The sequence below is a fragment of the Megachile rotundata genome, chromosome 7 (genome assembly GCF_050947335.1).
Source record: "Megachile rotundata isolate GNS110a chromosome 7, iyMegRotu1, whole genome shotgun sequence".
Taxonomy (NCBI): domain Eukaryota; kingdom Metazoa; phylum Arthropoda; class Insecta; order Hymenoptera; family Megachilidae; genus Megachile; species Megachile rotundata.
This window is the reverse complement of record NC_134989.1, coordinates 8,159,446-8,173,919: the sequence shown is the minus strand read 5'-3', so window position 1 is coordinate 8,173,919 and position 14,474 is coordinate 8,159,446. Positions and strand designations below refer to the sequence as shown.

At 33.5% G+C, this 14,474-nt stretch overlaps 1 protein-coding gene across 1 annotated transcript in view; it reads left to right on the top strand.

The window, feature by feature from the left end:
• Nucleotides 1-500: 500 nt before the first annotated feature.
• Nucleotides 501-14,474, top strand: part of LOC100879835 (uncharacterized) — a 39,583-nt gene continuing 25,609 nt past the window's right edge. Inside the window, exon 1 of the mRNA XM_003699172.3 lies at nt 501-1,197. The gene's annotated coding sequence lies outside the window, so the exon portion shown is untranslated. The remainder of the gene's footprint in view (nt 1,198-14,474) is intronic.

The window sequence follows — 14,474 nt, the reverse complement described above, 5'->3', positions numbered from 1 at the left end:
GGTATTGAGGGACTCGGAGAAAGAGATAACTCATTTTCTATACCAGCTGTAATATCTTAACGAATTTTGCAACGCTGTAACATATTTTCCTCGTTCAATGTTCCTCTCAATAACCAATGCAATCTATAACACGTTTCCCCTATTAATAATTTCAATTTATAAAAACGTAACTAATTTATGAAGGAGAGCATCAATTACTTAGGGTGCAAACCTGACACCTGTCTCCACCCTTATAAATCAAAATCTGCATAAACGCACTGTACAATTCGTGAGTGACCGTAATTGGATCACAATAAGAAAGCTGGCTCCGAGTGATTCCCCGCGTTGCTTTGATCGGGAACGTAAAAAGAGAAGCACCTAGCCAAAGTGCTATCTCACGGGGAGAGAAGTACACGACGGAGTCTGCGTGTTACAACCACGTCACTCGGGGAAACGTAGAGGGTCGAAGAAGAGTACGGATGCTGTTCTGGTGGGGGTAGATCAGAGGGAGAGGATAGTTGAAGCAAAATCTGGTCTCAGTCGTGCGCGACGCGCCATATGCGGTGGATCATTTGTCAAAGTGCTTACAAAGGCCAATAATCGTCTCGCATGACACGTGTGATCCCCCGATAAAAACTGCCACGTGCTGGCAACTAACCCCTCCACGGTTATCAACCCCCCTGAACCGCTCCCGGAAATTTGACGGAAAAACTTGATCCAAGTCCAATGTCCTAGTGGTGATCGGAGGACCTCCAGGTCCGGTGCTTTCGCGATTGAATCTTCCGACTAAAACTAATATCTCGCAGGATAAAAGAAACAAGGGATGTGATATTTTTCTTTCGAGACCTTGTAACAGGTTTTCTTTCGAAACCTTGGTCAGATTTTGCCAGGAAAGTTTGGATGTTGGATACAATGCCGTTGAATGTACCTTGGCGAGCAGACTGAAAAGGTGATATTGTTAGACGGTCGCATGGGGTGTACAAAGATAGTCCTTCTTGGAACTCGGACGAACGGAAATCTGTGGTAATCGATCGGACCTTGAGTGAGACTTACGTTAAATATAATTGAATCTCGAATATCAGTGTAATTGCACGAAAGAGACAGACGTCGTTAGGGGAAAGAATTATGCACGCACAGCTTTTTGGCGCTATCCAACAACGGATGAAAATCTCGTTAAGCGCGGGAGAGAGCCGAAAATTTCAGGATGCATAATCAGAGGTAAGTCGTAAAATATCGAATGTAGTTACTAATTTTATGCTTGAGAAGCTTTTACAGCGTGTGCGGTAGCGGGCCGGGAAATTTATTCAAATTGAGTTGTCGAATTTTTGTGTTCTTACGACAAGTCAGGCGGACGTAATCTGAATGCTAAAGAGATTGATCTATTGTGCTTAATCCTCATAGGGGTTATAACGATTTAAAAGACCTTTTAGTTCCTTGTCAATTAAAATAGATTTGTTATCTGCAAATAAATTGAATATCATAATTTAGGGTTTTTGAATGCTGAGACACAAAATTAAGATTATATTTATTCCACTGTTTATATACTTTTACATACTTTTATTTAGTTTAATTTTGTTTTACTTTTACTATTAAATACTGTTTACTGTTACTATTTATGTCAGTATGTTTTTGTTGAATTAAAGGTAAGGTTATAGATCTATTATTATTATTAGATTCGGCAGTCCATGTGACCTAACCTAACTTAACGCACAGGATATCACAAGTAGCAAAAATCAAATAAATTTTGTAAATTTTTGCAATGTGTTTAAAATCTATTTATTTAAATTAAAATTTAAGTTACCAATTTTTTTATTTGGATAAAAATTATAAAGAATTTTTAAATTCTCTTTCTTCGAATGCAATTCTATGTTCAGATTTATGTCTACATATGAAATTAGCTTAAATCATATGTGTACCACATATGCAAAGCATTTCTTCACAATCTGAGTTATTTTCCTCATATCACTATCTTGTAAGTAATAATTGATTTCCGGTTACAATATACTACTGTTATGTGTAATTGTTTCCACTTGTAATTTATGATGATTTCATAAAATGTTTGTACGTTCAAACGTACATCTATAAAAATTCAATCTGCACCATGGGTAACTATACACCATTAAAACCGAGATATCTCCGTGTTTTACTGCTATTTTAAAATTGTTTTAATTAAGCTCGGTATTTGCATTTCGCAAGACCGTAAGTTAACCTGAATTCGACAAATAGTATTTACTTGTGTCTGTGAATATAACATGCTCCTACAATTTAATTCCTCTGTCGACAGATCTTTTAGAGCATTTTAAAACTTTTATGAGACTCGTTTTAATGACATTTTTAATGGATACTTTCGTCTAAATTACCATATAATTAAAGCACTCGTAACAATTTTATGACAATTTCCTGCATTTAATTTGTTAGGATATTTTTCAGCAGATTCTATCAACATTGGACCACTTATAGCTTCTCTCTTATTTTTCAAATTATTTAAATAATTAATTTGAAATTGTTATTAAAATTTGAAGTGTTAAAATTATTTATTTGAAAATATTATTTAAATTTGAATTGTTAAAATTATTCATTTGAAAATATTATTCAAATTTGAATTATTTAAATTATTCATTTGAAAATGCTATTTAAACTTGATTTATCAAAATTATTAATTTGAAAATATTATTTAAACTTGAGTCATTAAAACTATTAATTTGAAAATATTCCTTAAACATGAGTTATTAAAATTATTAATTTAAAAATATTATTTAAACTTGAGTTATTAAAATTATTAACAAGAAAATATTATTTAAATTTGAATTATAAAAATTATTAATTAAAAAATATTATTTAAACTTGACTTATTAAAATTGTTAATTTGCAAATATTATTTAAACTTGAGTTTTTAAAATTATTAATTTGAAAATATTATTTAAATTTGAATTCTGATACTGCTTAAATATTATTGAAATCGCTATTATATTTGTTATAAAAAACTTTCTAAATCTTGCAAAAGTAAATTCTGTAATTTTTGCTCTCTGTATTTATCTTGCACATGCTGCACATTTTGCATATGTTTTGCACAGCTGCGGCATATCATACTTGCATAAACTTCCACGGTCTAATAATAAGAATCATCAACGAAGCGACCTTGATTCCAGATAATCTACTTGTTGGACCGAAGTCCGATATTCAAATTCAACTCCCGAACGACGAGACACAAACAGTTATTCGGATAACTACATTATCTCTGCAAATTCCGAAGATCCGAAGTTCCAGTATTCGGAAGTTCCGAAGCTCAGAACTTCCGAAAGCGTAGAGTTCCAAAATTCCGAACTTCCAATCGATCGAAAACTTTGAAATTACCAAATTCTAGAAAATTTCGAAGTCTCAAGGTTTTAGGGTTTAGAAATTAAAGACCTCGAATGTTTAAAAATTTCAGTCTCAAAGTTCTAAGATACCTAATTTCAAAAATATCAAAACTATAAAATTACAAGATTTAAACATTCTGTAATTTAAAAGTTCTAAAATTTCAAAATTCCCGAATCCCAAAATTCTCCAAATTCCAAATTTCCAAAATTCCATATTCCCAAAATACCAAATTCCCCAAATCCCAAATTCCCCAAATCCCAAATTCCCCAAATCCCAAAGTCCCCAAATCCCAAATTCCCCAAATTCCCTTAATCCCAAATTCCAAATTCCAAATTCCCCAAATTCCAAATTTCCCAAATTCCAAATTCCCCAAATCCCAAATTCCCCAAATCCCAAATTCCCCAAATCCCAAATTCCCCAAATTCCAAATTCCCCAAATCCCAAATTCCCCAAATCCCAAATTCCCCAAATCCCAAATTCCCCAAATCCCAAATTCCCCAAATCCTAAATTCCCCAAATCCCAAATTCCCCAAATTCCCCAAATTCCCCAAATTCCCCAAATTCCAAATTCTCAAAATCTTAAATTTCTCAAATCCCAAAATTCCAAAATTCCAAAATCCCCAAATTCCCAAATCCCCAAATTCCCAATTCCCAAAATCCCAAAATTCCCAAATCTCAAAATTCCCAAATTCTCAAATTCCTAAATTCCCAAATTCCCAAATCCCAAAATTCCCAAATCCCAAAATTCCCAAATCCCAAAATTCCCAAATCCCAAAATTCCCAAATCCCAAAATTCCCAAATCCCAAAATTCCCAAATCCCAAAATTCCCAAATCCCAAAATTCCCAAATCCCAAAATTCCCAAATCCCAAAATTCCCAAAACCCCAAAATTCCAAAATCCAAAAATTAAAAAGTTTCAAACTCACAAAATATGAAACTGTACACCCCTCCTAAATCTCAAACTTCCAAAAATCTGAAAAAACTATAAAATATTTGTATAACAAAAATTGCCAATGTGATTGCAATCCCCGTTACACGGAACACCCGGTACGCAACCCTGTATCGAATAAACGTAACGAGAAAGAAGAAAGATGTTGCACAATCGATTTTTCTGTCGATACGTAAAATAACGTTGAGGTATAAATTTAGGAAAAACAAATAGCAAAGATTCAGAGTGTCGTGCGTTATCCACATTTACCCGATTTATTGATCGCGTAACGCGGATTTATCACGCGAACGGTATTTCGCACTGAACGTGTTTTATATTTAGCGAAGCTCATTGATAGACGCATTATCGTATTGCGTTGTATTAAGGCAGTGAATAATTAATCCAAATCAGCAATAAATTCACGGATTACAACCACGGCCGTTGGCGTTTAAAGGAACGAATTGAATTCCAATATCCCGCGGACTCGATTGTGTCTCGTGAAATGGGCTTCTAAGGCAATTAAACTTGACAAATACAGGCTGCAATATGGAACGCTGCAAGATCTCGGTATAAGTGAGCAGCTAAATCTGTCAGCAATCGTGTAAACTATTACTTTAGTACGGTTTAAATTGTCTTTGTTAATTCTTATATTTAATAGAGGAGTTCTTGATATATTTAGATTATTAAGTTTTATATAGTTTTATTATATTAATTATAATAGTTAGAAATTATTTTAACTAAACGTGTTATATATTAGTAATCATTAAGAGTTTTTAGTTTGTTCGCAAACTGTATTTCGAATTGTTTGTTAATATCGAACTCTACCGCGGCAGCCATTACTGCTGCGCAGTAGAGAATGCGCAGCAAATTCGCGCGAAAAGACACGTTCATTCACTGAAATAGCTCGCATTCTATAAACAAGTACCCCGTATTTCTATAGTTGAATATGAATGAGGTTAACGATGCTATTAGCGGATATAGGAGAGTGAAGTTTGAAAATACTAGTTTGAGAGTAGGTTTTATTAACCTATAAAGATTTTTGCGTGAGAGCACTGAATGTTGGTCTTTCTAGATTTCTGAATAAATCAATTTTCAAACGCAAACAATTATAAACATTAAATTAACATTTCTTTTATACTATGCTTTTTATAATTATTACATGAAAATTTATGTTTTCTTGTTATTATACATAGATTTTTCATATAAAGTCTTGTAGTATTGGTGACTTTAAAAATATATATGTATTGAACTTATACAATATGTATTAATATATACATGTCTTATTATGTTATAAATTTATAATTACACTTGTGAATGAACACAATAATAAAATAATAACCTGCAAACGATAAATAAAATATGTGTGCTTAATGTACTTAAATTTATTAAGGTTCGCATGAATAAATTGCTTCATCTGTCATATTTAATGAAGGGAAATAAACAGGTGGTCGTGAATGAAGACCTCCTCGGTAATAGGAGGCCGTTTATCTTACTGATAATTCAGTAAAGAAGTTTGTGAACATGAAAATGTTTCTTCTAACTAATAATAAAATTATATTAAGTACATTCATACTTTTCTCTATAGTCGTAAGTTAATGACATAAAATATTACTCTACCAATAATAAATAACAATTTGTGACATCATGAACTGAAAATTCGCAAAACTTTTGAAACATAAATTGAAAGTCCATAATGTATCATTATAGCAATTTCTCATACATTACAACAATGTATACTTCACAATTCTTATAACAATATAAATTTCACAGCCAATCCTATGTAAAATTCACGTGAAGTATCCAGATTACACTGCAATTTCAGATCTCACAAATAACGTTCCAGCAAAGCCGCTCCAAAAATGCAATTTTCCGAAAACAGCCTTTTTCCAGGCCTCGCCGCGTTGTTTAAGCAGTTAAGCAGAATTGACAGTTTAGAAAGTTCCAGCAGTAGCTTCGAGTTGTAGTCAGGAAACTCATAATACTACGGCTAACACGTTGTGCGATGAAATTGTAAATAGCCCCCTGAGACGACTCGTGAGACTCGAGAGTTTAAGTACCATACGATATAGTTACCCAAGGGAAAATTGTTCGTGACCCTGCTCCACGACTACTCATCACGACAAAAATACATTCTTTTCCGTCACTTTTACACCTTGAACTTTGTAAATCTTCTTTTTACGGAATTTCGCTTAGCAAGACGTTCTGTAGAATATGAACCAGTTACAGGATGTTTGGTTACTTGCTGAAATTATATATTTGTGAATTTATTCATGTCTCCATTGAAACATTATCGTTTATCTGAGACTCCACAATTTTATCCAGTAAAATTCCTTATTATAGATATACAATAGAATACAAGATATTGTATGTATGAGTGTAGGCAAACATCTAAGAACTAACATTTTCTTGAAACGTATAGGTGCTCGTCTAAAATTGCAATCCTTCATTTATTGAGAACTAAAATTAAATTAATTTATTAAATATATGAATTTGAAGATGGAAGCCAATTTTAGAAACTTGGTATGGAACACCCTATAAAACAGAGCAATGTACCAATGTCAACCCATGAGTTAGCGCGTGAAGAGGCTGACCCAGGTGTTTAGAAGAGCTGCGGTTCCAATTGGTCAGAATAGAAAAATGGACGTCTCTCAACTAACCTAAACTAACCAAATACAATTTTATTTTACAATTCTCTCAATTAATATCTGTCTCATTAATTGATTAAGGTTCTGTCTTCCTTAAAAAACCACTGAATTTAGTTCAGTATGCATTACAAGCATTGAATTAATCCCTTACACTATGGCTTATTTGTCAAGTGCGTCAGTCAGAACTAAGTAATTACAGCTACAATATTAATACAGACAAAAAAAATTTAAATGTTATGTCAATATATTATTATACAATCGTTGACTATGCAAATTATAATTGGACTTGAACTTCAAATTGAAGCGTACTAAAAATTCGAGTAAAATTGATCACGGCCGAAGAACGAGTGCGTCACGAGTCTGACTCGTCAAAATAGTGCAAGGGGTTAAAAAGAAAAAAAGTGACAAAATATAAAACTAATAAGAAATTTATTCTCAGTTCAATTGAATCACGAATAATTTCTACTACGATAAATAGATCAAACGAAAGTTGTACTTCGTTGAATGTTGCTCTAGATTATGTTTAAATCAAGTGCATTGAAATATTCACAATATGGAGTAGAACGGATATTATCAATCGAAAATGACGGATTGAGGTTGAAATAATTATAGTCCATTATCGGCAATAATGCACTCTTTGATTCACTTCCAGATGATGAAAGTATTATTCGGTCTTTGTAGTTGGTGTGAGCCGCGCATAACTTAAGGCAGTCTGTCTTAATCTGTCTCCCCACCAGTAGTCAATCCATAAATCAGTTTGCAAGCCGTTACTCCGAATGTACCGCTTGGTGCATTCGGGATACATGAATATCGACTTAGCTTAGGTAGACTTTTGTTCTGTTGCCGATTAACAGTGTTTGCAACTTTTCAAATTGGGGAACTTTTGGGACTTAGTGATTTGGAAATTTAGGAATTTGGAGATTCGGGATACTTGGGAGTGGAAAATTTAGGAATTTGAGAAAACTTGAAACTTATTAAGAATTTCAAAATTTGGGAAACTTGGAGAATTTGGAGAATTTGGGAAATTTGGGAGTTTGGAAATTTGGGAAATTCGGAAAATTGAGAATTCGAAAATTTGGGAGATTCAGGAACTTGAGATTATGGAAATTTAGGAATTTGAGGAATTTGGGAATTTGGGAATTTGGGAAATTTAGGAAATTTAGGAAATTTGGGAAATTCGAAAATTTGAGAATTTGGAAATTTGGGAAATTTGAGAATTTGGAAATTTGGGAAATTCAGGAACTTGAGAATTTGGAAATTTAGGAATTTGGGGAATTTGGGAATTTGGGATTTTGGGATTTTGGGATTTTGGGAAATTTGTTAAATTTGGGAATTTGGGAAATTTGAGAATTTGGAAATTTGGGAAATTCAGGAACTTGAAAATTTGGGAAATTCAGGAACTTGAAAATTTGGAAATTTAGGAATTTGGGGAATTTGGGAAATTTGGGAAATTTGGGAAATTCAGGAACTTGAGAATTTGGAAATTTAGGAATTTGGGGAATTTGGGAATTTGGGATTTTGGGATTTTGGGAAATTTGGGAATTTGGGAAATTTGAGAATTCGGAAATTTGGGAAATTCAGGAACTTGAAAATTTTGAAATTTGGGAAATTCAGGAACTTGAAAATTTGGAAATTTAGGAATTTGGGGAATTTGGGAAATTTGGGAAATTTGGGGAAATTGGAAAATTTGGGAATTTGGGAAATTTTGGAAAATTATGGGAAATTGGAAATGTCGAAATTTTAGAAATTTTAGAAATTTTAGAAATTAGGAAATTAGGAAATTAGACTTGTCATGTTGTACCATTTCATATAACTACCTTTCCCTACAAATAAATATTAAATTACCGTTAAATATTTACCAAAAAAAAAAATACATTGCAATCATCACAGAGTACCCTTATATTTCTTTATGCTTCAACCATTTGCACTCGACTGTCCTCTTTAAGGGGACGTCGTAAATGTAGCAAACAACTAGAATGTCCCTCGTAAGGGGACACGAAAAAACTGCAGGTAATTAGAGAGGAAAACTTATGCAAACGCAAAGTTTCTTCTAACGTTTGTTTTCTCAAGATATTTCCTTTCCATTACAAGGAAAAGCGAAGAACTCTATGTAAAATATACCAGAACGAGGCACGTTTCATTAGCATTTTTATGTTATCACTTTAAATAAGACATTTTATTCTTATAATTAGTCATTTTGCAATTAACAATGACTGACTATTTTATTTTTAAAATACAACCATTTTGTAGAATACTTAAAATGTTTTGTAGAATACCTAATATGAAAGGTTTGTATATTTTGCCTGTTAAAATGGATTCTTCAAATTAATGTAACAGATGAGCTGTTCAGCTGCTGAAGCAATCAAGTGTCACTCCTTACTGTTTCACTCGTGAAACACTTTGACATTAAAATTACGTTGACACTAAAATTGGGAACAGTCGAAAAGTCATTGACTGCCAAATGACTTGTATAATTGCAGACAAAAATTTTTAAATAATATACATTGTCTATAGAAATGTTTTCGGTGAAATTTATTCATGTCATTTGCAATTAACAATAAATAACACGAAAATTACATAAAAGGCGATATTCAAAAATTTTTTCCGAACTGAACGATCTGTTTTAATATTTGTACATTCGCGGCATGAAGCCATATCCGACTAGCAGTTTTGAAAATCGGCCATTTCGTGCGCAACAACCTAACAAAGCGAAACGTTCGATGGATCGAGACAAAACACAAATTAATCTGGATGCGGCGTTCAATGGATGAATAAAGAAACAAAAATCTGAGCAGGAAATATTTCAAAAATAAATGCTTTAGAAGATGATTACTTGGGTAGATTAAAATTGGACAGTCAGTAGAGTCGTATTGCATTCGTTCATTCGTGGATCTCGATTCGTGGATTGTCGGACGTATTTTAATGGAATTTGATGAAAGCTGGTTTCGTTCAGTCAATACGCTTTCAGGGCGTAATTAAAAGTTACTCTGCTTTATAAAGGTATCCCCATAAGAGTATGCAAATTAAATCGCTCGGGAAGCATCAAAACCATACACTGCTTTTACATTTAAATTCCTAGAAACTTTTTACGGTAATTTTATGCGGGAGTAAATTGAAAAGGAGCAAAAGAAATTTTTATAAATCATACGCTTTTTAGTACAAGTACATTTCTTTCGATATGAATTCAGAAATGCGATTTCCTGTTGCTGAGTGAAAATCAATTTTTACTATTTTTATGTCTTACTTCATTAATTAGGAACATTTGATATACTTAAACAATAAATGATAATTTCCAGATTTTTTATCTCAGGTACTTTATTCAACAGAATGTTTTATAAAATAACATATTTTATTTTACATAAATAAACATTTGACAAAATACAAATACATAATATTTGCAACAAAATACAACAGAAGTTAGCTATTAAATAGCTCGTTAATTCAAGAAATAATTGACCGTTGACGCACAAATTTCAGTCGATATTTCAGCGATTATCGAATAAGTAAATAGATAAAAAAATAATGAGAGAAACGAAAATCGGCTTTCGAATAGATTTCGCTAAGCATGTTTAATTGCGCACGCTGATTTATCGACGACAAAATGGTTTCGAGTGATCTAGGAGGGACTACCAAAAGCATAGAGATAAACGACAGAGAGATACGCAATAGGTAAATCGAACGAGAGGGAGCGAGAAAGGTAGGTAAGCCGGATGGCACCCGTATAAACCGCCGGTGAATCATGAGTGTTGAGACATGGCTGTGTAAATGTGTCTTCGAGGTAAGCGGGAGGCCACTTAACAATTGCTTAAAATAACCAGAACTGCGCGGATCGTACGGTGGAAATCGTTTTACAGCTCCTTTTTTACTAACTACATTGCCCGAGATCGTTTCCATTGTTAACTCGATGGAGAAAGAAAGTCCTCGATAAAAGCGTTGCCCTCTGACTTATTAACATACCTTAAAACTTTATGGAAATGAGTGAAGCTGATACATTATGGGATTTCTTTTAGATTAACGGCATTACTTTTAACAAGGTAGATGCTTTTTTTAATTAGTTGTACGTTTAGGTGCATAGGTTTCTTTTCAGTAAAACATGTAAAGTTACAAATTTATATATTTCTAAATTTTGAAGCTTTGATATTTTCAAACTTCTAATTTAATTATTTACATTCATAAATTTCTATATTTGCCTATTGGTAAAGTTGTAGACTTCTGAAGTACTATAGTTACAAATACTCAAATTTCTATATTTCAAGCTTTCAGATTTCTGAATTTCCGAATGATCAAATTTCTAGAGCTCTACATTTTCATGTTTCCAGTCATGATTCCCAAGTTTACATAATAATACTGAGAGAATTTAGTATTAGAAAGATTGGGATCAAGTCTGCGCAGATAGATATGCGTACTAGCTGAGGTTGGATCTGCGCAGATCGTTGTGCGCATGCGTCGACTACTCTACAATGTCGCTTGCGCAGAACGGTTGCAGACAAAAGTCATAACATAAGCACTTTACTTAACATGAATAAAAGTGTCAAAAGTAATATAAAAAAGAAAAATAAAGAAATGAAACAGACAAATACATTCCTGACCAAAATTACGAATTCACTACATGTTTAGGTTTATTATGTATGAAGAGTATTTCTCTCCTTTCGTTTTACAGTACTATATAACATAAATACCAACATCTATTAATAAATAAATGAAACACAACTACAATTCATATAAAAACTTAAACGATAAATGATAATTTCCAGATTTTTTATCTCAGGTACTTTATTCAACAGAATGTTTTATAAAATAACATATTTTATTTTACATAAATAAACATTTATGTAAAACATAGCATTATATTTATATATAACATAGCTATAAACATAGCAAATACATTATTATCACTAGAAAGTAAAAATATTTCTATTATTGTCATAATATCAAGTTATAAAAAAATAATTACTCAAAACAATTCACCTACAACCCTCAACTTATTTTCAAATACCATAAAAGAATTTAGAGAAATTCGCTCCAATTTCTTGCAAAGTATCTTCTATTTCCAAAATGCAGTGATATAAACAAGTAATTACCAAGAAATACAGCACATAAAAGGACATTAAGCAATTCTCAGAGACTATGATCTCACAGTGTATGACTCATATGTGACAATGCTGGAACTCTAGACTGCGATGAAAAGTTTCGATGTTCGTTTGTGGAGGATAAATTATTACTATGGCGGTAATGAAATTAGAGGTACAAAAGACAAGCGAACGCTGACTGTTTGGAAAGAAAACAATTATTAGTAGGGTGGATTGTGGTTCTGACGAGGGCTGAATTTAAACCGGTACACGTGGCGCAGTGACAACCGAAGCGAATAGCGCAACGGTTTACACAAGGTGCTCCGTGTAAGTGTCATAACGAAATTTTTCAAACTATCTGTGTACAACCTTTCTACAACTTTCATATGCAAATTATGCTGATCAGAGGAGAACAGATCTACTTGCTGTCTTTTAGAAATTCTTTAAGTTCTGAAAACTTTTGAATGAGTTCGAGCTTTGGAATCTGACACAACAATTTTGGGACTTTAAGTTTTAGGAATGGAAGAAGGTTTAATAATAATCTAAGAATTGAGGAAGCTTAAATTTAGAAATTTAGAAATACAAAAATTCGAAAACTCGGAAATTTTGAAGTCCAGAAAGAGGCAGTAGTATCTGGAAACCTTGGAAATTGTGAACTTAAATAAACAGAAAGCTAGAGATTAGACAATTTAGAAATTTACAGACAAAGGAATTTGGAAATCAAGATATTTGAAGACCTAGAACCTTAGTAATTATTTGTGGACCTTAGAATTTCATGACATTATTTGTGTTATTTGAGTTATTTATGGATGTTGTATATAGAAACGCAGTTATTTGTGGACGTTGGAATTTATGGACATAGTTATTTGTGAACCTTGTAGTTTGGAGACATAATTACTTGTGGAACTTGGAATTTAGAAATTTAGTAATTTGAGACTTAGAAATTTGTAGCAATCTAGAAATTTGGTAATCTAAGAGTTTGGAAACATAGCACTTATGAACATAGCACTTGTGAATTTGGAAATTTGTAAACTAATGAATTTCCTAATTTGAAAGTTTTGATACAAACTTTGTAATGCAGAGAATCAATTAAGTCCTGAAAATTCGAATCCACTACACAAAGAATAAAACTTCGGTGGATAAAAAAATTGGCAAGAAAAGGATCATAACTGTCGTTACTTCGAAGAACTGGTAACTTATGACGGCAATAAACCGATCTCTTTCACGGGAAGTAACTCTAAAATTGAATTGTCTGTTCTGAAAGTTCTCTCGAACGTTATTCGTGCTGTATTGCATTCCTTTAATGACAGTCGAATTAAGCGTTAACTCCATTACGCTCGGCTGAAGCGAATCTATTTTAACCGTGCGGCAAGAAAGTTGAAAGAAAAATATCTTGGTCCTTCTCTTATTCGCGACAAGAGACACAAGTAAGAAATGTTAATTGCTTGTTAGAGTGAATGATGGATTCTTTCGAGTGACAGAAGAACAACATACACGATGCGGCGTATAAGGGAACTGTTAAGAATAAATAAAAAGATGTAATTAATGCATGGCATAGTAGAAACGATTGATGAATTACCACGAGTGGAAGTACTCTGTATGGAATTACCATGCGTGGAGTTACCACGCGCTGAATTACCACGCGTCGAATTACCACGCATCGATTTACTACGCGTGAAATTACTACGCGTGGAATTACTACGCGTGGAATTACCACGCGTGAAATTACTACGCATCGAATTACCACACGTGGAATTACTACGCGTAGAATTACCACGCGTGGAATTACTACGCGTAGAATTACTACGCATCGAACTACCACGCGTGGAATTACCACGCGTGGAACTACTATGCGTAGAATTACTACGCGTGGAATTACTACGCGTAGAATTACCACGCGTGGAATTGCTACGCGTGGAATTACTACGCATTGAATTACCACGCGTGGAATTACCACGCGTGGAATTATTACGCGTGGAATTACCACGCGTGGAATTACTACGCATCGAATTACCACGCGTGGAATTACTACGCGTAGAATTACCACGCGTGGAATTACTACGCGTAAAATTACCACGCGTAGAATTACTACGCATCGAACTACCACGCGTGGAATTACCACGCGTAGAACTACTATGCGTAGAATTACTACGCGTGGAATTACTACGCGTAGAATTACCACGCGTGGAATTGCTACGCGTGGAATTACTACGCATTGAATTACCACGCGTGGAATTACCACGCGTGGAATTATTACGCGTGGAATTACCACGCGTGGAATTACTACGCATCGAATTACCACGCGTGGAATTACTACGCGTAGAATAACCACGCGTGGAATTACTACGCTTAAAATTACCACGTGTGAAATTACTACGCTTAGAATTATCATGCGTGGAATTACCACGCGCTGAATTACCACGCGTGGAATTACTACGCGTAGAATTACCACGTGTGGAAGTATTACGCACCGAATTACCACACGTCGAATTA